This window comes from Crassostrea angulata, chromosome 5 (assembly GCF_025612915.1).
Source record: "Crassostrea angulata isolate pt1a10 chromosome 5, ASM2561291v2, whole genome shotgun sequence".
In the NCBI taxonomy this organism is placed as follows: domain Eukaryota; kingdom Metazoa; phylum Mollusca; class Bivalvia; order Ostreida; family Ostreidae; genus Magallana; species Magallana angulata.
This window is the reverse complement of record NC_069115.1, coordinates 28857593-28881568: the sequence shown is the minus strand read 5'-3', so window position 1 is coordinate 28881568 and position 23976 is coordinate 28857593. Positions and strand designations below refer to the sequence as shown.

Here is a 23976-nt window from a genome sequence, read left to right as displayed (position 1 = left end):
ATCATAATTAGGTATAGTTATTTCATAGTGATGAATAAAAGTTACCTGGCGTTTACCAACAGCTTGTTTTTCTTAAACAGATCACTGCATTTCATTTATATACTTGAATTAAATGTAACATCAAATATTTTCTTGAAATCAATTTCCTAGTGATAAAATATTGATTCAAATCAGCATTTCGACTTACATTATTTACCATAACGACGCTAATAAAATCAGCATTTAGACTTACATTATTTACCATAACGACGCTAATAAAATCAGCATTTCGACTTACATTATTTACCATAACGACGCTAAGTTAAAATTCGTATTTTTAATTCACATTCACCCGAACAAAAAACTCACTTCCAAAAAACGCAACCCCCCCCCCCTCAAAAAACAAAAACAAACAAAAAAACAAAAACAAACAACAAACAAAAAATAAGACAAAAAATAAACTATAGAAAGCAAGAAAATGACAAAGTCTCAACATCTAATATCAAACTAAATACCTGTATGTTGGTATCATTCGTTATATTTTTATCAAAATCGTAAAGTTGTAAAATAAGGACATACATTTTTTTCAAAAAACTTACATTGTAATACAATATGTAGAGAGAGAAGAAAACATTTTTCACGATATGAATTTTAATGCCATTCGTTTGATATGTAAATATTTAAACACTATTTTTCCAATATCAATAGCAATTCCCCAAGAATTAAATAATGTTATTTATCTTATTCATTTATCTGAACCATTTTAAATGATAAATATAGAAAAGTAAAATCAGTTAAAATATAGTAAAATGCGCGACGTGTTTAATCTTAAATGTACGAGGGTCAATTAAAAAATACGAACACTTTTGTCATACATGTGGCTATGTTACAAATACCTAACATCCCATTATTATTAAATTTAGTAGACTAAATTTAGCAATAGTTTCAAACAATTTTAAATCCAAAAAGTTAACATATTCCTATATTTCTAAGATTGAATTTAATTCTGCAAAAAATGAGGTCAAAATTTGTGTTTTATCAACCATAAACCATATAATGTTGAAAGTAATATCTCTATAAATTGGTCTTAATACAAAATATTATTGAAACATCGAATATATTCTATGTACCAAATAACGACGAGATATTTAATTTTGTTGAACAGATATCAGTAGCCAAAGGCAGAAATTCCTCTTTAAAATTGACTAAAAACGACACTGCGCAACGAAAAGTATAAACAGTATCGATTTAACGCCGATAAAGGCCGACACAAACTGTAAAAAATGCTCAATAATGAGTCAAATACGTCATCTGATGTTCAAAATGGAAACTTCAAGGAACTGTCTTATGATTCTTGAACAAATGTAAACAAATTAGATGTCAAGTGATATAGTGCCGATTTTAATTCGATGTTGAAAGGCACAAAACATTCAGGGTGATATAAAGTATAGGTATTTCTATAAACTGTGCATGCGTTAACTTGATGTCATGTTTTCAACGTTACCGTGTGCCGTGGTGACAAAACATGTTGATTTTAAAACCGCATAACAAAAATACCTTTTCCTTGGCGTTAAGGACTAAAAAGAGGAGAAAAAACAAATTTGTTCACATAACTAGTAGTATTTTAGCCTTGACATACATGTCCTGAAGGAAACAGGTGAAACAGTATCGGTGATTCAATGCTATTAAAAATGACAATAACAAACTGTCAACCGTCTAAAAATCCATATAACGAAATACAGATTCAAAGCAGAGCGAACACAGACCTCTAGAAAATATGCCGAAGTATGTATCTTTGTTCCATTGTCAAGACTGATAAATCTTGAAATGCAAAATATGCAACCATCTTTTAAAATGTTTGCTATATCAATTATTTATCAAAACTAAGATGTACATGCAACAAGATAAATGTTTCTTGATTCCATGTTATGTGTAGAAAATAAATAATAAACGAGGGCAGAGAGAGCAAAAATACGAAGCAGTTGCTTAGAATAAAAATTTGAATCATTAAGGTACCTCACTACACGGAGACTCATACTTTTTAAGACACTACGTCACAAGATAGCGATTTAAATGTTTTGTTAAACTGTCTGTATTAATCGATTCAGATGTATATAGTCATGGCTCAGTTGTTAAAGTACTAGGCTTGTGATCCGCAGGTCATGAGTTCGAATCCACCTGGGACTCTTGTTCATGTTTACTCAATGAAATTTGTGAAAATATCATTTTTTATCTAAACTTGTACATTTCTTCGCTTATTGGACATATATACTTCTTATCCATCATGCTTTCTTTCATAATCAAGTAATTTTCTGCTGATTTGAGAAACTATTTCAAGGTGTAGTGAGGCACCTTAAGATGAAAAAAATTGATGGATATACGATAAAAAAGTATTTAAAAAATAACCCCAAATTATAAGTCAATGAACATGTCTTAAATGTCAGCGAGAAACTAACTCATTAATTTAAAATTACAGGTCAACATAGGGGTTAATTTCTTCCTAGCTATTTTAAAATCTAGGAAAATGTCTATGATCGGCCTCTTCAACAATCTTGTATATTAGATAATTCATTACATATATAATTTTTTTTCCTGATTACTCTAAGTATAAGAGAAGTATTAAGAATAGCGGGCCCCAGAATAATGAATATATCTTAGTTTAAGTCAGAATTTGTACAAAGTATAAAAGTTTAATTTTAACATACAAACAGATAAAACTTTAGATTATGTGCCTGTCATGTTGAAAACTACACACATTTCAACTCTCAAACTATGATTAACATGTGTTTGGCAAATGACAGAAGATTTTAATTCATTATTTGTGGTTAAGAAAATAAACGAAATTTTAAAGAAAGTCTTATATATATATGTGGATTGTGATGTGCGATGTGCACTTAAAACAGTTACCCATCTTATGTGCATTGCTGTTTTAATTGAAATGCTATAAAAATGATAATAACAATGAAGTGCTCATAAGAATGCATACTTATTGATTATCATAAAATACAACAGATACAGATGGTAGTTGTTTTAAAAAAGAAATGAATGTGAACTTGCCACTGCACATTGAATGAAATATATGACGCTTGCTCTCCAATGAAATAGTGCATTTAAATACTGCGATGCAAATTTTGCAGCAAAGTAAATCAGTTACTATTTTTATCTATGAAAATCAGTTTTTACGATTTCAAACATTTTTAACATCATATCCCAAATGATACCTGCGTGTTTTATTTTTTGCGATAAAAATGATAGAGTAAAAGAGAAATATATCGTTTGGCAAAATAGATATACCGAATTCGTTGGAAAAAACCCCACCAATTTTACTTTTTCATGCATATCTTTATTCCCTCGAACATTTTGTTTTATGTTTTCTCATGCTGTACAACCTCATCGCAGCTCTGTTTTTGCTGTCTGAAAAATGAACTCGACACTTGTGCATAATGAAATATGTCATTTCGTAAAAATGACAAAAGTAAATAAAACATAGTAGGGGATCATACCAAAAAAACTGTTCACACAAAATGTTAAATAATTTATCAATATGCTGATCCCAACATAATTGTCTTTGCTAAGGAAATGTAACAGCAGTGTTCATATTGGTGTTGGTGTAAAGAAATTTTCCGTATCTAAAATTTCCATATTGTTACACACGATTACGTGTCATGATTCAAATACATGTAAAAGAATATATATAAATATATAAATATATATATATATATATATATATATATATATATATATATATATATATATATATATATATATATATATAAGGAATAAGGAATCATTCTTTGAGTATTATGAGGTGATAATTTTGGTCGGGCGTGATCAAATCCAATAAAGCCCGAAGTAATATACATGTTTATCATTTTAAACACAAATGCAAAGTTTCATTAGTTAAAACTTTCCGCGTGAATTTTGACAAGAGAATAACGGTAACATTCTTATTCATATGCTGGACCAGCACACTTTGTTCGAACACATCTGTTTAGCCAACAATAGGATCAACACCAAAAATAATTCGTTTAACAAAAGAACCTACGACAAAGTTGTAAATATTTCAAATCTTATGGAATGAGCTTCATCAAAAAGAAAGATTATTGATTACAATTTATTCAAAACGTATTTAATAATACAAGTATGCTTTATTTGTTTAAATTCCAAACATCTAGTTGATTGAAAATAATGAACATTTTAACATTTGTATCTAAATTCTTTTGTAAAACGCTGTCCAAGAGAAGACTGTCCCTTAAAAACAAAGATTTTGTAAAGAGGCAGGGGGTTTATCGGATTCCCAACTCATGACCACTTAGTAACATAGACTACATAACATTATGGGCCATTCAACAGCATTAAAATTTGGCAAAACACTGGCTAGGACAGTTTACCTCTTTAAATAAAGAAAATGGGAGCGAAAGATTTAGTGTTATTTTTAACCTTTTAACTTCAACCGTTAACTTTGACAAAAAGAGCTTTCCTGTTCAGATAATATAAAATAGTTAGTTTGAAAGAATCAATGAATTGCATGCATATATTTTCGTCAAAAAAGCATTGCATCATTTCTTTTTTGTATGAATTGATTATTTATTATGCATTCATCAAACGTTGTCATTTACATGTGGACATTGACTAGTATATTTCGATATTACACGGAAGAGGTTTAGATCAGACTTACATGTACATGTATATCCTTGTTCCGTGAGATAAGAATTAACTTCCACGTCTGCTTTAAGTTTAATTACCTATACAAACATATATATTCATACATGTATCAATTAGTATCCAAGCAAGTAGATTTGTTTTACATTTATCATAACTAAAACAATTGCAACAACATGTTACTTGTTAATTTTTGATAAGATATATTGCTTACATGTAATTATCTGTTTATTGTCCTTTGATCTTTCTTCTATATATATGCTTCATATAATACATGTACAGTTGACCTGAAAAAAAGGAATCACACGCACATGTTTTGAAGTTAGTATGTTCTAAGTTAGCTGGAAATGTGAGCCTAGGGATAACTCAATATCAAATCAGGCGATACTATTATCAAATAGAAACATCGATGCAAGGAACACGTTTTGATAAATGTAAATGTATTCCGCACCATTGTTATTTTTATTTCCTCCAATTGTTAACAATGTTGGTTTAATAAGTTGATATAGCTTGAATTTTTTAACAGTTTCCCTTTTATTTCTATATCTTAAAAGTTTGCATTTAAAATGTAAAAAAAAAAATCATATTAAATAAGTATATGACTGCGATGTCTTAATTTTTGCTGTCATTTTGCTTTTTTCTATAAAAGTTCGTGTTTAATTACGTAGGCACTTCTTTCCAGTCAAAAATCAAGCTGCTGCTGTGCGCGCTGTTTATCTTTAAAAGAACAATATTAGACAAAGATTAGTTCAACACTATTTTTTTAAGAAACAGATGACTGATTATCTTTGTAGTACATACATGTATATCAAAACTATGTGTCTAAAATATCTTTTCCTAAAGTGACCTGAACGGCTTTTCCGAATTTTTTCCCCCTGATTTATTAATTATAAACACATAAATAAAAAGACAAGGTTTATTCCATACAATTCCGAAGATTTCATCATATTAAAATAGAACTTAAATATCATTGTTAAATAATGCATATTACTTGGCTAGCTACCTGTACTTTTGTAGTATTGCTAGTAAATGGACAAGTTGACTTACATCCACCAAACTGGTGATACTCTAAATTAATTAATATTTGTGATATCCATTATGTTTTATAAAGCTGATATATAGGGAAGTTGGAAAAATCAATTTGATCCCACTAAAATGTTTCCTTTTACAATAAAAAGGGAAACTAAATACATTTCCTAACATATGCATATCACTGATAGTTTTTAATCTTATATCAGACAATAGATTAAAAAGATGAGATCTGCTTTTATGAATTTTTGGATAACATTACTGTTTATATCACTTGTGGATTTAAATGTTGTCTGTTCAAACAGTGGGTATTGTAAAACAGAAAGATTTTAAATTTTTTATTTGTATTATCTAAACTAATTGCTTTTTACATTAGTTCTTATAATTGGTTCTTCATATAATAAATATAAATAAACAACATGTGTTTTTGTGCAACTTTGCTGTTTATTTGCATTGCATTAATGAAAATGTTTATGAATTTTGTATTTTTAAGATTGGTTTTAAACGTACATTATTCTTCAAATTAAAAAATAGAAGTATTCTGTATTTTTGAAGCATATGTCTTCAAAAGGCTAAACAAAATCCCACAAAAAAACCTCAAAGAAATACATAAAACGACTAGCTTTGATTATTTCATATATAAAAGATTGCTCGATGGGATACCATGGACCCAACTGTAGCATGGCATGCCGCTATCCAAACTATGGAAATGGCTGCCAGTCGGGATGTTTGTGTGGGGAGGATCAGTGCGATCCTATCACTGGATGTGTTTGGAAAAGTAATGTTTATTGATATGCTAACTAATTTAGTCACAGTTAAATAAACTTTATCTATCTATCTATCTATCTATCTATCTATCTATCTATCTATCTATCTATCTATCTATCTATCTATCTATCTATCTATCTATCTATACACTATCTATCTATCTATCTATCTATCTATCTATCTATCTATCTATCTATCTATCTATCTATCTATCTATCTATCTATCTATCTATCTATCTATCTATCTACTCACCCATCGACCCACACATCCATCCATCCAAACATTCATCCATCTATCCATCCTTCCATTACGATTTGTCTGTCTATCTTCTTGATCAAATCAATTGCTTATGTTTTGATTCAGATGCAACGAATGTTATGCCTGTTAAAGGCACGTCTTATTTTCTACTTAATTCAACATTTGTCAACAATTCTTCAGAGGAGGATAATAATTCAACAGGTATGTTATAATCAAATCATAAACATTGGTAAAATAAGTACAAAAAAAGTAGATAGTTTGTATTAGTTTACAAACCCTTCACCTTTTAATATTTTGTTGTTTCAGGTATGCAGCCGAGCGGTTCATTGCATATAGACAAAGGAATGATAATCAGTATTTGCATTTTGGCAGCTGTTTTCTTTGTCATAATGACTGCTTATCTAAAAATACATAAAACACACTATCATAAAATCAAATACATACGACAATATAGAGAACAAAATGTCAATACAAGAAATGAAAATTCGGTTCTTTGAAATGATAGCAGATGTATGTACCATCGTTTCGTTAATCATAGTGTCGTTGGTAACAAACCATTTTTAAATGTCCAAACTTCTTGTTTTGATGTATATGGGATGTAACTTTGTATCACCCAAGTGCTTAAATCTCATAAAACCCTCCATACTTTTTTTTGACTTAGGAAACCGCCTAGATAAGATGTCTTAACAGAATTAGTTCAGCAATTTTACAAAAATTTAATTAAAGAAGAAATCAATACAACAGTATTCGACGAGAAAACTTATCTTATTAGAAATGCTGCAAACGTCTAAATTTAACTTTGTATTCTTTTTAGCGTTATTTGACAGAATACCAAAATACATCGCTATATGCCATGCATATATTTTTACGAATAGACCATTCTGAAATACACAAAACCATATCTACGATAGTCTATAAGCATTAATAATGTAACTGGAAAAAAAAATAAAAGGCGTAATTACGCATTTTTAAGGTATTTTAACCCAAAAGGGGGTTAATAACGCGCAGATAGGCATCATAAAGCGTTTTGAACAGTTGTTTTTACGCAAAAAAGACATTATTACGCCTTTCTGTAAGGCGTGATAACGCCTTTTTTAAAGACGTAATAATGCCTTTATAAAAGGCGTAATAACGCAAATAAAAGCCTAATATCTTAATTTATAAAGATTATAACTACTTTCGTAAAATCATAATTACAACCTTTCAAAAGGCTTTTAAACAAAAACACATACATGCAAACAAAATAGGGACGCACGTTTGTTGTGTTTCAACTTATTAGGAAAAGAGGGGCTAGATAATTGTGTCATTTTGAACTCATTTAATCTCTTTTAAATGAAGAGCTTTTTGTAAAGACAGAGGGTATATTCAAGCTGTAAATCTAATTTAAATTTTACTACCCTAAATAATAATTTATGGATAAGGAAATAATGTCACAATTTTAAAGTAATTCGGTGATTTCTTTGTTACCTTTCCAGCCCACTGAACATGGTTTCTTATTGACAAGGATCGTTTCATCCATCTGTTTAAAAACTCATATTGTTCAACTCGAGCAATCTAATTGGATAAAATCCCATCCCCACTTAAAATTTAATTGTTGTACCATGATGTTGATTTGGAACAAATTTTGAATGCTTAGTAATTAAAAGATATATTCATTTTTAACTGTTTGATTCCTTTATTGTGGATTAAACTTTGTAGGGCCTTTTTTGTGAATTATTTTTTATATAGCTTAATGGGCAAAAAATATCGGGAGTTAATTGTATAATCACGTAATCAATATTATTTCTTATACATTTCCTTGGGATCTACGAGATTCATGATAATTGTGCCAACAGGAATTCCAATGAGTCCACGGTATGTGTAAATTAATGTCAGCCTGCAGGCTAGAACTTGATTCAGAGGAAGATGGCATACCATTAGAATACCAGCGTCCGCAGAGTTAATTCGACAACGACACATTCATGTTGATATTTGTTATTCTATTTCAAAATTTCGTTCTACATGTATAAACGCAATACAGTGGGAATAAGATTACATTCTGCTTTAAATATTGGTAAGACGAAAAATATCAATGTATAAGTTGTAACATAAAAGGCGAGGCCCCTATACGCTTCCATAGAGACAAAATTACACCTTTAAGAAAGATGTAATAATGCCTTTTAAGAAGATGTCATTGCGCCTTTTATAAAGCGTTATTACGTCTTTCTAAAAAGCATTATAATGCCTTATTGAAAAGGCGTTTCTACGCCTTGCTTAAATGCGTTACAAGGCCTTTTTTGCATAGTGTTGAAAAATCAATTCCCTCCAAATATCGTACACGCTCGATTTAATATCTCAATATCTGTAAAGAGAATTCCTTCGTACTATTGATAAATCAATCAAGCCTGCAGAATTTTACTCCTTCTGTTGAAGGTAAAATGAAAGAGTAGTTAGATATTTGAAAACAAAGCTATTGAGAACAGACATGCAGAAGAATTTTCAGAGAAATCGTACCGTAGAAAGAGAAACATAATGTTTTTCATTGGAAATTTTAGAGACAATTATTTATTTATATACGGTACAAAGCAGACTGGGTTGTTGAACGTGGCGGAATTTACAGGGTACACATGCATTGTGAATGGACTAAACAAAAAATAATGGCAATATTGTAATTTTGACCGGAATTTGTAAGAAAAGACCGATATGAACACAATGATTTTACTACTTTTGCAAATTCCCAGTGACGCCTTGTTGTTACGATGTTGACCCGTACACATGATATTTCTTGAATCCTAGTCGTTAAGTAAAAGAATGAATCAAATTTTATATGTGGAAATTGGTACGTTTTTAAGGCAGCTAAATTTCATTTATGATTAGAATTTTATATTTCCATGACAGTACTTGTTGTGTTTTAACATCAATCGTTTATCTGTGTGCGTTAACAAGTAATTACCACAATTATTCATGGGCCACTGTGACCTCTTGACCAGATCTTGTGGTTATGTAAAAATAACAACGATTTTCTTAAAAACTTTAATGTTAAAAAGAATTTGCAAATATAAATGTTTTCCTTTAACTCATATCAACGGACTTATTGGTGGTCGTTCTTAGTGTTTAAAATACATAAATGTATCTTTGTTGGCATATCTATTCAACATGAAGGTTTTTTCACAAATCACAACAAACATTATATAAGTGAATCAAATAACATCATTTTCATCTCTACAAAATCAAGTATAATTCATTAATGCATTTTGTATAAACATTATATCAATCAAGTTGTGTTTCTGAATTTTAAATCAAACTAAAATATTGCATACAGATAAGCAGCTAATTGTAAGAGATGTCGAAGTTCAAATGCTGCAATATATGATTAAATTTTTTTTTAGAGGAAGGTCTACATTAAGTAGGTACGTATTGATCACTTTATGAATTTAGAAGACATAATTGATAAGATCTTTTCGATGTGTTAGTCATATCTAAGACTTCAATTCACTGCAAACATTACCATGTTTGTAATATTTCGACAAAGTATTCAAACATTTATTTTATAGCTACATCTACATTGTATTGTATCTACAGCTCCTTACTATAATGCAATGATTATACTACAATTCATTATTTCAATATGTTTTTTATCATTAACATTTCAAATTTCTCGCTATATATTTTGTAAACCTTAATAGCACTTTAAAGTTAGGTTGTAATCGTAATTATCAAATCGTAATTATCAAAATTTGTTATATGAAATTGACGCCCGAATAATAGTTTATTTTCGCTATGTTTCAACGTTATGAGTGAACACGGGAAATCAATAAATGGCACGAACTTGACAAAATAACACCAAATAATTTTACATTATAAGCATTTGATTCTGACCATAATAACAGGAAAAAAATATTAGGACATTAAAATTAACAGGAGGTTTCACGCGTACACAATTTAACTTATAAAAATTAATGTAAAATTGCACTAAAAACTGGATTCTTAATAAACCTGTTCTTTCAATTTGAATTTGCATCGAAGTTGCTATTGTTTTCGATAATGGTGACAATTAAATTGAAATAGTAAGAATAAACCAAGATGAAATTTGAGGTAATATGATTGTTTAAGTTGACAATTTGCAAATAATAGAGAATTTTAAAGGATGTTTTAAACAACATCGGTCATGTGGGCATAGAAGCTACCGTGCTTAAGTCTTAAATGTCCATTGTGCCTATTTCTATAGAAGCAAAAGGGAGAATCAGTATTTTTGTCCTGAGTCTGACCATACTTAGTAATTCTGTTTTTGAAACGTGATTTGTTAAGTTTTAATCATCGTATATATCTTAATAAGAGAAATGACCGTTCATTAACAATTTTTATTAACGGTGTAAAAGATTTAATTGTTAAAGGATACGCTTTGTTTTTTTGGCAGTCCTCTCATCCGAGGAAGGGGGCACTGTGTATAGTGTCCAGAAATGGCTTAGCAATGAATGCATATTGGGTGCATTGTGCATGATTGATCCACGATAAAATTCTCGAAATTAATGAGAGGGAATATATAGCTAATTGTGCGATTAGTTCAATCGATATATCTAAGATTAATAATACATGTAACATAAGAATAAGCTGCAAGATAATTTCGGCAATTATGATTTACATAAGATTTTTATAAACATTACTCCATAAGTATTTCAAGAGGAATATTGTTGCAAATGGACCTGATGGTGTCAACAACTCTTCTCAAATGCGGAAATAAAATTAAAGAGATATTTACCATTAACTATATCATAGAGGGAAAGCAGACGTTCCTCCTGAGAAAAACATCTGGCTTCTTTAACATTTGCCCATTATTGTTATAGGCTGACGATACGGCATGAAGCCTGTTAAAGAGTCCCGTCCTGTAAATGTCTATAAATCCGGATCGTAAAACGTTTTTATAGGAAACATCTTTTAAAGTAAAATTGAAAGAGCTTTATATAATTATTTGATAAAATCTTAAAGGGTCAATTTAATGATTTGAAATAATGTCAACATAAAGAATATTATGGTAACAATAGAAAATATTTAGGGATTTTTCGATAAACTTTCAAAGGCCTTTAGCAAGAAAAGTATGTAATAGGACTAATCAAATAAAAGTTAATTTTAACACTTTAATAGTAGGGTTACAATGCAGAATTGTAGGTTTCTATTAGTGGCATTTTTGCGCCCCTTGAGTAAACGTAATCCTTTAAACTAGTAAATTATTTACAATTTTCTATAAATATTAATTCTCTTGTAAGAACTTGTTTATAAATATATTTTCTATAGCAATGGTGTTAACGTTCCAACAGAAAGAGGGCATTGTTTACAAATCGGGTTTTTGTTATTAAGTCCATAAATAGGCTTATTGGACGACAGATAATCCGGAACCTTTGAAGACAAAACTATAATTCATGTATGTTTTATATATACAAAAGAACTTCGGAGAAAGGTAAATCTATCTATCTATCTATCTATCTATCTATCTATCTATCTATCTATCTATCTATCTATCTATCTATCTATCTATCTATCTATCTATCTATCTATCTATCCATCCATCCATCCATCCATCCATCCATCCATCCATCCATCCATCCATCCATCCATCCATCCATCCATCCATCCATCCATCCATCCATCCATCCATCCATCCATCCATCTATCTATCTATCTATCTATCTATCTATCTATCTATCTATCTATCTATCTATCTATCTATCTTTCAAACTATCAATCTATGGGTTGGTCCTATGATCAAATACATGGAGTGAAAATAAATTCATTGTAGATTTAATAACTATCAATCAATATTTGCATCAGTTAAGCCTTATAAATGTTACATATCGAAACCTTTTTATTACATTTACCAAAGTTTAAAACAACGCTCCTTATATTCTAATATGTAACAAAAAATAGTTCAACAGCGTAACTGTTAGTTAAAGCATTAGTATACAATGTACATGTAGCCGTGTAAGGAAAAAAACCCCAATATTCTTGTATTGTAATCTAGACGTGATTTGATATTTCAAGAGGTTCACAGAGTTTTGCAATGCAATTGTTTTAAACGTTTAAATCTTATTAAAATATCACTTTTTTAAAAATAGGTGTTAATGTCAGAGGGTAGTTTAAACGAACTAATAAAAAGAGTGTGCTTTATACACCAATCTAAATAATATCGTAACAAGGGTCAACGGAATGACGATTTTTCATAGGTATTTTCGCGATTTTATTTGTTCTCGTGTTGGAGCTGACAAAAAATTATGCAGCTGGGGTTGACATGATGGATTCACTTTGCGATAGGTTTGTGATCCTACAAATTCGTTTTGAATCAGGAATTGTATCAAAGGTTTGTACAAAAAGGACACTTTTAGCTTATGAAGAGTTTTTTTTTCAAGTAACAGACCAATCTGTCAATCAATTTACAGTTTTAAGAGTTTATCAAGATAAAATGACTGATTTTGTCCAAATAGTTGGCTGCTATCTTTCTTCGTCGTTCCAAATATTGACAGTAAGTAAAAAAAAATGTCCATTATACAAAAAAATTATTGTTTTTAGTACAGTAATAAACAAACAGGGCTTAAAAAGCTTACTAGATGTTGAGTAACAATATACAGCATAAAATACAAGAATTAATATTTCAGATTTGGTTTTTTTTTAAAGAAATGCTAGTTTCAATCCAATTTTAAATGAAAGAAGAAGCAATTATATAAATGATATCTTTGTGAAAAATGAATAGTATGTATCATTTACTTTGAATTGGTTTCAACGTCTCCCTTTGTATGAATAAATTGGTAAAACAAATTCTATATCCAAATAATTATCCCTTATTTTATGAATGGAAATAATATTACGTAGCTTGTTTTAACACATCTGAATGTTAGACTTTTTTTTTACCACTGAGTCTACGTCATCTGTTTCATATTTGGATATTTTACTTGATATGAACATTGATGGTTACCTAACAACAAAACTTTATGATAAAGGCGATGACTTCAAATTTTCTATAGTCAACTTGCCTTACCTATGTAGCAATATACCTTCATCACCTGCATATGGTGTTTTTGTCTCTCAGTTAATACGATACACAAGGGCATATTATTTGTATGAACAGCTTCTAAGGCTAGGCAAGCTACTGACAAGTTGATTAAACAGGACTATCAACAGTCTCGTTTGAAGTCATCTTTTCGTAAGTTCTATGGTCGATACAACGACCTTGTCAGCAAATACAATCTGCCACTGGGTGGCATGTTGACTGACGTTTTTCATACTAATTGTTATACCATAAATAGTCACATAATTGTCTACGGACTTTTCCGTTTTTCCCCGATTACGACAAAGAGCACACGGCGGGTGTGACCGGTCAGCAGGGGATGCTCACTCCTCCATGGCACCTGATCCTACTTATATCTTTTTAGAGGTCCGTGTTGCTCTGCTTTGAATTTTGTATTTCGTTTTATAGATTTTTGAGATGGTTGACAGTTTATCATTGTCATTTCTTCACGATACAGATCTGTGGGTTACTTTATTGTTTCTAAAGCAGACCTCAGGAACGTTTCATGTAACTGTGATTTCAGTGCAATCTGTAACTGGCAAAGTGTAAATGACACCTTTGATATGTTGCTCAATTATATCACCACCCTAAATCAAGGAACATGACCAGGTATGGTCATACTCTGGTTCGAAAAAAGGAGACACAACTGGTTTTATCCAAAAACGTGTCTTTTTGCTATAATACACAGATGTTTGAAGATTGTTTTATCCCTTCGTGCAGTAAATAGGATTCCTTTACCTTTAAACGAGCATTAAAGCTTAACAATGTATTTTATCTTCTAAACAGTGTTGCCACCTGTTATCATTTAAACCACTTTCTAAGTTCCATATATAATGTAAGCAAAGTATAAAAAAACCAGAAAAGTCTTTTACCATATTACAATCAAAATTAATTCTTTTTTAGGTAAAATGGGTTTAAACATAAATATTTACCTGATTAATAAAAAAATGAAGTATTTTAAAGTTACAAATTACGTTAAGAGGTGTTCAATTAGAAAAAAGATTCAAGTAGAAATCTCAATTTTAATTTTACTTAATATGTTTTATATGAAAAATTAATTTAAACCTGAGTTTAAAAGGTTGTTTTGAAACTTTTCAACATCGGTTTACTTTATAACAGATCCGTTTTAAATTTAACCTGAATTAGATATCGAATATTAACTTTAAACTTTAAATTTATACTGAAGTTTGCGTTTTTAGGTAGCTTATCCCCTTTTCTCCATAGCCCATTGAAACATTTTATAGACGTAGTACATAGGTGTTAAGAAATACTAATAGTCTCTACTATGTACCATATTCAAATATTTGTAATCAAATATATTTCAGGAAGAAGTGATATAATAGTTCACATGCGCAGAAAATATGTGTATGGTTTCAATTAATTGTACACTTGGGTGCCTGGAAATGAAAGTATTTTTAGAATTAAGGAGTCGTTGTGGAATGGTAGGAATATGTGGTAATAATGTGATCAACATTAATTAAAATGTATTTTAGGAAATATGTTCCAATGAATAAAATTTAGGAAATGAAAACTTTACTTCCTTGTCTAAAAAGACATAAATTGAAAGCTTAAAAACACAGATTTTAATTTACTTGCAATGACATATTCATTGAATAACATACGCTTGTTATCATTTGATATTTGAGAAAAATTCACAAAATCGTTTTCATGGAGTTTATTTTTATTATATTTTCCCTATACATTTTTGTGGCTTTAACGATTGCAGAGAGAACATGTGGCACGTAAGATATCTTTATTTTTTTTCAGATAATACAATATCTATGTTTTTTTCAATATTTTATATTAGATAACAAACAAATTTTTTCTTGTTCACACTCCATAAAAAAATATTCATAACACTAATGATAGTATATGATGTCATGAAACTCTTTGATAGACCTCCAATGTGCTGTCCGTATTTCCAGATAAACAAGAGCGATATCAATTGTAGCGGTAAGAATCCAAGCCATTCCAAATCAAAACACTACAACTATTAATAAGTAGTTTTGTTGTTGATAATAAGGTACACTTCATCAGCATAAAACTTTTTCACTTGTATGATTTTGGTTAATTTCTTTACTAAATATCGTATTTAATCAAAAATTGGATAGGTTTCAAAGGTGAGTAAAGAATTTAATGTCACCGTCAATTTAAGTACTTATAAAACCTTCAATTTCTTAACGACCGCTTTATATATCTTGTATGGAATTGAAGCTCTGCTATTCAGTCAACTGAATGCCAACTGTAATTGTGACTTACTGGCAGAAATATGTCATTTAGCCAGTTTTAAGTCACCTTTGAGTTGAAAAATTTGCATAGCTTTATGCTGTGACTACTCAGAATTTACAGATTTAAAAAAATCATTTTAATTTCATATTCGTACATTTAGTTTCATTGCCATTCAATAGATTGTATACCAGGATATTATGGACCTTACTGTAATTTTACCTGTCGCCAGCCAAACTATGGACAAAATTGTCAGTCAGAATGTTGGTGTACTGAAGAACAGGACTGCAATCATATCAGTGGATGTGAACCATTAAGTAATGCTTACGTTGATATGTTGCAAAGTGTTTATCTATATACAAGCGAGGCATCTATCTATCTATCTATCTATCTATCTATCTATCTATCTATCTATCTATCTATCTATCTATCTATCTATCTATCTATCTATCTGAGTATTTTTATCTTTGTGGATATATGTGATACATCAAAATAGTGAATTATTTATATTTATTCTGTTAAGTTTAATTCAGGCATGACAGATTATATCATTGTTGAAGACCGAACACACATTTTATGGAAATTACTAGTAACAAAGGCAGTATCAATGAAAGAAGGTTAACTGTATAATTATGATATACAAAGACTCTATTAATTAGTTATCGATGTCTGTGTCTCTCTAGAAGTCCCTATCTCTTCTACTATTTATATCTCTGTTTCTGTGCACTTCCTTCAACAACCCAAAACACATTTACCTATTGAAACATTGACCAAAAATTTCTGATAAACCTGTACAAAAATGAAATATATACATTTTTATATATATTATATAATTTTATGCATACTGAAAATACGATTTACTATTTTTCTACAGTAAAACTATTTGAAACGTCTGGGATTTTTTCAAAACAATGTTTAGATTAGAAATTTCGTTTTATTTAGATGTGACGGCCGGTTGGACAGCTGAAACACAAACATCTGTCCTACAAAATTCAAAAAAATATGAACAATATTTAAATAAATCTTTGAAGAAAGGTAAGATAATATTCATAGATAGTAAACTGAAATACAAAATACAAAAGATTCGAAAAATAAATTTTATTGATATCACGTTTAATTTAAACCACACAAATATAGCTTACATCTGTTCGACAATTTTAAAAGTGCAAATTTCAATTTACACTACACGAACATAACTTACATGTGTTACTCGATACTGTCAACTAACTAATAAATAGATGTATTTGCATGTGCGAATCTTAAGGATTCTAAACTTACAATTATCGAAATACGACCTCAGACCCGCCACTGCGACCTTGATACACATGTATCACTTTCATCCGCAGGAAAATGTTTTGTGGATCTACGCATGATTTCTATACACGTTGGCTGTGACACGAATTTTCTCTGGTAGTTTGTCTGTATATCCAGCACGCAGAATTTAGTGATTAATTCCTAAACACATCGAAGGATATTAACTCTTTCTTTAAACAACAAAACAGCAATATTAATATAAAAAAATATAAAATTTTAATTTTTTGTATATGCTTCATTCACTGTCAAATGTAAAAGGGTTTGGATTAGCGTGGTAGGTTCAAAGTTTGCATTAATTACTCATTAATAGTTTTTGACTAGGTACTATTCTATTAAATCTAAATTTAAATAAAAAATGCGCATATTTTATTTTGCCATTCATAGACAAAAATACGCGAGATGTGTTTTCCTATATCTAATTTTGTTGTGATATATTTCAGTTTCTTTTATTTATATTATTCATTTCCTCGCACATCTTGTTGCTGAGGGAATGTAACACAGCAGTGTTCATAGTGGTGTTGCTGTAAAGAAATTTTGTTTCAAATATAATTCGTAATATTTTGACGATAAAATACTATATATCGTAACATGATATTCTACCATCATTCAAATCAAAAATTATATATGACGGTTTTGTACTATCATTCAAGTCAAAGAATACCCATCATGATCTTTTTACTCAAAAATGAAAGTCTTCTTATTTCACCCTTTCCATGTACATTTTCTGTGATATGCAATGACAAGCAGTCAACTGTTACGGTCTAATTAAGAAGTTTGACCAACACATTTTGTTCAAACACAACTGGTTTGCCAAAATCAGGATCAACTCCAGGAGAAGACAATCTCATAGACACAGAGATTTCCAAAGGACAAAGATTTGTTGGATTTTCCATCTCAATACTACATAAAAATAGAGACTACAAGGCATCATGGGCCATTCAACAACTTTAGAGTTAAAAGCAAAACACTAGCTAGGACAGTTAACCACTTTAAATACAAAGTTGGGGCACAATAGTTATTGCTATAAACATTTGTTGTAACCTTGTCACTCTAAACGATTGCTTTGATGGGAACGCAGGTACAGTCATTTCATGCATATCTTTTACAATTTTATGCTAAGCTATGGTATGCGATTTTAACTGTATGCTATGAGATTTGTATGCTATGCTATGAGATTTGTATGCTATGCTATGAGATTTGTATGCTATGCTATGAGAAATTGAAATGAAGGGCTTAATGATATCGTATGCTATGCTATGCTATGGTATGCTATGAGATTTGAACAAAAACACCTCCATTCACAGAAGAGTTCCACACTTTTCGAAGTAAAATAATAAGAAGCAAAAGTTTACCAAAAGTCTATTATGTGAACATTTATTTTTTTCAAATAAAAACATTTAAAACCGAGTTAAAAAATGTTGTATGCTATGCGATGGTATGCTATGATATGATATGACGAATGTGATTCTATGAGATTGTATGCTATGGTATGAGATTCCAATGCTATGCTATGAGATTTCAATGATATGCTATGAGAATGCAATGCTATGCTATGCTATGGTGTATGTTGTAAAAGATATGCTTGAACTGACTGTATGACAAGGCAACTCTCAGCGATCGAATGAGTAAAAAATTCCTCTTATCGATATGACGTCACGATAAGCAGGGTGATTTCATATTTTACTCAGAAACATGCCAATTTTAACCTTATTTCTGGTTTGAATTATAAAACTACAGACGTATCAGGTATAATTATCATTGTTGACGTCACAAGCATGTTTATATGAGAAGAACAATGTTGGGAGACAAATCATCGGAAAGCAGTGTAAACAACGCCGAAATAAAAATTATTTAATACAGATACCCAAGATTTCGATGAATGTCAGGTTGAATATAATCAGGATAATACAAGCATCGATATATTGTTTTATCAACGAGTGTTATGAGGTAAGCAGAATATACATTTATATTGCTCGACCGGCCTTTCCTCTGTCAGTGTGTACAAAAAAAGGCAAAAGTTTAACACTACCCCGAATATCATGAAATATGAATTTGGCAAATATCAAAAGTATATGAGCTAAAATACTTAAAAAGTGCTGCTAGAAGCCTTTGCTATATTGCTGTGAATGAAAAATACGTAGTATTTTCAATGAAATTGAGGGGTTTCCGATAAATAATGCAAATATTTATTTTATGCGATTAACAATTGAATTCTAGCAGTAATGCTAATAATGATGAACTAATTGCCGATCGAATTATTGTATCATACATACAAATGAACTTCTTGGTAGTGTTACACTTTTTATTTTTGTGTAAAAGTAAAAAAGTGATCTATTTTTAACTGTCACGTGATACCATGACACGGCAGCTTCAAAGATTGAGTCGATTTCGAAAAAGAATAATATCTCAGTTGTTATTATTATTCAGCACTGTTTTCATAAAAATAACAGTTTTTAAATTGATTATAATTTTGACGGTCATTAAACTCTGAGTTGCCTTAACCTAGCCGTGAAACTCTTTTACAGTTAAGCAATTGTAAAATTGTTAGTTTTTGAGAATCAATGAAGTGTATGCATGTACCTTTGCCAACAAAAAGATACAAATGGATCACTACTTTTTGTATTAATAGATAATTTTAATCATGCATTCATCATATATTGTCATATACATAAGGAAAATCAGTAAAGTATTTTCTATATTTGAGAAAAAGGTTTTGATCATCTATATATGTACGTTCTTGTTTTTGTGAGATACAACTTGACTTTCACATGAATTGTGTTTTATAACCTATTCAACAGACAAACATCTGAAGATATATTCATATTCAAGCTAATATATTTTTTTACATTTATCATATCTATAACATTCACAACAAGATCTTGCTTGTTAATATTTTGATACAATAATGTTGTGATACATTGTTTTCATGTATAATTCTGTTTTCGTTCTTTAATATATATTCTTTATATACTTTTTTGTTCTTATAATACAAGTACAGTTGACCTGAAAAAATGAAACAAAATGTTTTAAAGACATACTTAGTAATCTGGAAATGTGAACATAATCTATGGTGACTTAAGCAAGGATAACTTAACATTGAATCAGGTGATATTATCGTATAGAAACATCAATGCAAGAAATAGGTAAATATAAATGTATTTCTGCATCATTTTTGTTTTATTTCCTCGAATTGTTCACAATGTTTATTAGATAGGTTGATATAGCTTGGCTTGCCTTTTTTTACCTTTCCCGTTTTATTTCTATTTTTTTGAAATTTGCAATTCAAATGTTTACATCATCATATCAAAGTATTTAGATGCAATGCCATATTTTTTTAAAGTCGTATTTCTTTTTTATGTCAATTTCTATGAAAATTCATTTTTAATAAGGTAAGTACTTAAATCATGATAAATTCAAAAAATTACCTGCAACAGTAAACTTAATGATCTGTAAACAATTAAATCTATCTATCAATCAATCTATCTATCTATCTATCTATCTATCTATCTATCTATCTATCTATCTATCTATCTATTTATCGATTTGTCTTTCTGTTTGTTCACATGCCTTTACTGTACCGTACACACTATTTACCAGTAATTTTTGTTTTGATTCAGATACAAGGAATGGTATGCCTGTTGAAGAAACACTTCATTTTCTACTTAATTCAACATATCACATGAACTCTTCAGATGATAGTAACTGTGCAACAGGTATTTTCCATCAAATCGTAGATACTAGTAAGATAAGTGTAGTAAACATTGTTGATATGACACCAACTTTGTGTCTGACATATAAGAGCTTTGGCATTTGATAAATATAAAAGTGAAAAAATGAAATTTCAAAATTGTTCATTTTCTTTTTAAGAATACTGGTGGTACATTGTTTAATTATGCTTACATATAAAACTGTTTTTGTTCATTACATTGTTGTATCAGATATGCCGCCAAACTGTTCATCACATGACTACAGAGCAATATTGAGCAGTCTGTGTGATTTGATAGATGCTTTTATTGTCATCATGAGCATTTATCTAAAATAAAATGACAAGACAAGAAATGAAAATGATTGAATATGTTTGTATCTTCGTTTCATTTTTTATACCTTGACTTATTTTATCTATCTATCTATCTATCTATCTATCTATCTATCTATCTATCTATCTATCTATCTATCTATCTATCTATCTATCTATCTATCTATCTATCTATCCATTTTCTCTTATCTATCTATCTATCTATCTATCTATCTATCTATCTATCTATCTATCTATCTATCTATCTATCTATCTATCTATCTATCTATCTTTCTATCTATCTATCTATCTATCTATCTATCTATCTATCTATCTATCTATCTATCTATCTATCTATCTATCTATCTATCTAGCTATCTATCTATCTATTGTTTGTCTGTCTGATTGCATCAGTTGCTTATGTTTTAGTTCAGATACAATGAACGTTACGCTGGTTGAAGACACATCTCATTTTCTATTTTAAAATTCAATATATGTCAATAGCTCTAGAGAAGGATAATTATCCAACAGGTACATGCACATTTCAGTCAAATCATAAATATTGGTATGATAATTGTAGAAAAAATAATTGATAAGACATCGACCTTGAAAGAGTCATATTACAGCGTTAAAATTTTTGTATTTATGAACGTACAATAATTAAATTTTAAAAGTGGTCATTCTCATTTTATCAAATAGAAATAAACATTTAAAACATATAAAAATATAAATATGTATATAATATATATTTTGTTGTTTCAGATCTGCCAGAGAAGTATTCACCTACGCTCACTCCATTAAGAAATTAAAAAATGTTAATCGGTATCTGCATTTTGGTATAGCTGTTTCCTTGGTCACCATCGTCATTTATCTTAAAGTAAACAATACAAATTATCATAGACTACAATTTACATGTTGTAGGGCAATGATAAAGAACAAAATGCCAATACAAGAAATGAAAATTCAGTTCCTTGAAATAATTGCTTATGTGTGTACCATCGGGTCGTAAATCGAAGTGTCGTTGCTAACAAATAATTTTCATATCACTAGACTTATAATCGAAAACCTCGCACAAACGGACTTACTGGTTGATAGGAAAGAAAAGAAAAAAATGTTTTATTTTTAATTCTAAAAACAAAATAGAATATATCACATGCCTAAGAAATGTCTAATTTCTAAACGCTTTGTAGGCGAGTTAAATATAATTCAAATACATGTATCCTATAAAGTTAAATACCTGCAACACATGTTTCAAAATGTTTAGAAGAATATCTATATTGAAAAGAGGTATGCAATAATCAATAAATAAATTTAGAAACTATCATTGCTAAAAAGTTTTGTTATATCAGTCACATCACCGATATATATTCATCACATGCATTTGAATGTTTGTAAAATTTCGAAAAAATATTCAAACATTTTTATTGTACGATATGAATAACCACATTTAATTTTATTTTACTCTCAACGTACAAACTCTCTGTTGTTAAATGTTATATTCTTTTAGGTATGCCACTTAAATGTTATCTATTTTTGTATTAAATGCATTCTAAATTTATTAAAGCCCTTTTATCAGTTATTGACATAGCGTGTCCCTCAACAACACAGGAGATAAAAAAACACGATGAATTGTATAAAAACCATCACAAATCACGAGAAATTTCTTAATAACGCTTTCACCAACTATTTTGCATGAATTCCTATTCAATAGTTTATTCTAAAGTTCCTAACTTTATCTCAATAATTATACGTAAAAAATTTTACATTAAAAATTTCTCACTATGTATTTTGAGAACATTTTAAAGCAATTTAAAGAGGTTTTCTCCCCCCGTTTTTGGATAACTATTTTATGTCACTTCTTATCAAGTACCGTTACTGTAGCCTCTTAATTCTAAGCGCAAACTAAACTTTCAGGTAGGTTGTGTATTACGATATATTCATGTTGTTCTGAAAAACAAATTTAAACAATATTTTGATATTTCTATCAATGTATTTTAGCATATTTAGCTTATATTTTCCTAGAAGTCAAGAAAAAATTAACTCGAAGTTTTGTCAAAAATTAGCTTATTATGTCATTTCTCTATTTTATTTTTTAGATATGGCCTCCTACTTTTTTACTTTTAGATAAGACATTTAATGTATGTCTTTTTGTATGCAAAGTTTTGAAAAAAAAGACATTACATTCATTTTTTTACTTTGCGTTATAATTTGATTACTCCAAAATTTGTAACAATCTCTACATTTGCTGTTGTATTTATTATATACTGGCATTTGAAGCCATCAATAAAGCAAGGAATTTTAAACTCTAACTTGTATATTACTTTTATAGTTACTACATGTGATCAACTTCATACTGTATTGAAACAATCACTAAATAATAGTTCAAACTATAAATATTTGTTTGAATTCTTCGATTAATCAACTTCCATGTGGTATGTGACATATAGGTCACAAAAAAGATAACATGATAGGTCATCATCTTTATATCAAAAACGTTTTTGGATGATTGACATTACTGGTATTGCAGGCGCCAACCTCCTTAAAGATAAGTTATGGTCAAAAAATTTTAAGATAAAAAGATATTAGATTTTATTTCTGACATTAATAACTAGAAAATATATACTTAAAAGTGTTATTTCAAATTGAATAGTGTATCGAAATTGTTATTGCTTTCGATAATGGTAACAA

The 23976-nt window shown here is 29.5% G+C and overlaps 1 long non-coding RNA gene across 1 annotated transcript; it reads left to right on the top strand.

The window, feature by feature from the left end:
* The first annotated feature begins 5280 nt into the window (after positions 1-5280).
* LOC128184334 (uncharacterized) lies at positions 5281-8353 on the top strand. The gene is made up of 4 exons (XR_008243721.1): positions 5281-5974; positions 6317-6448; positions 6803-6898; positions 7004-8353. It is a non-coding gene; the product is annotated as an uncharacterized LOC128184334 (long non-coding RNA).
* The last annotated feature ends 15623 nt before the right edge of the window (positions 8354-23976 follow it).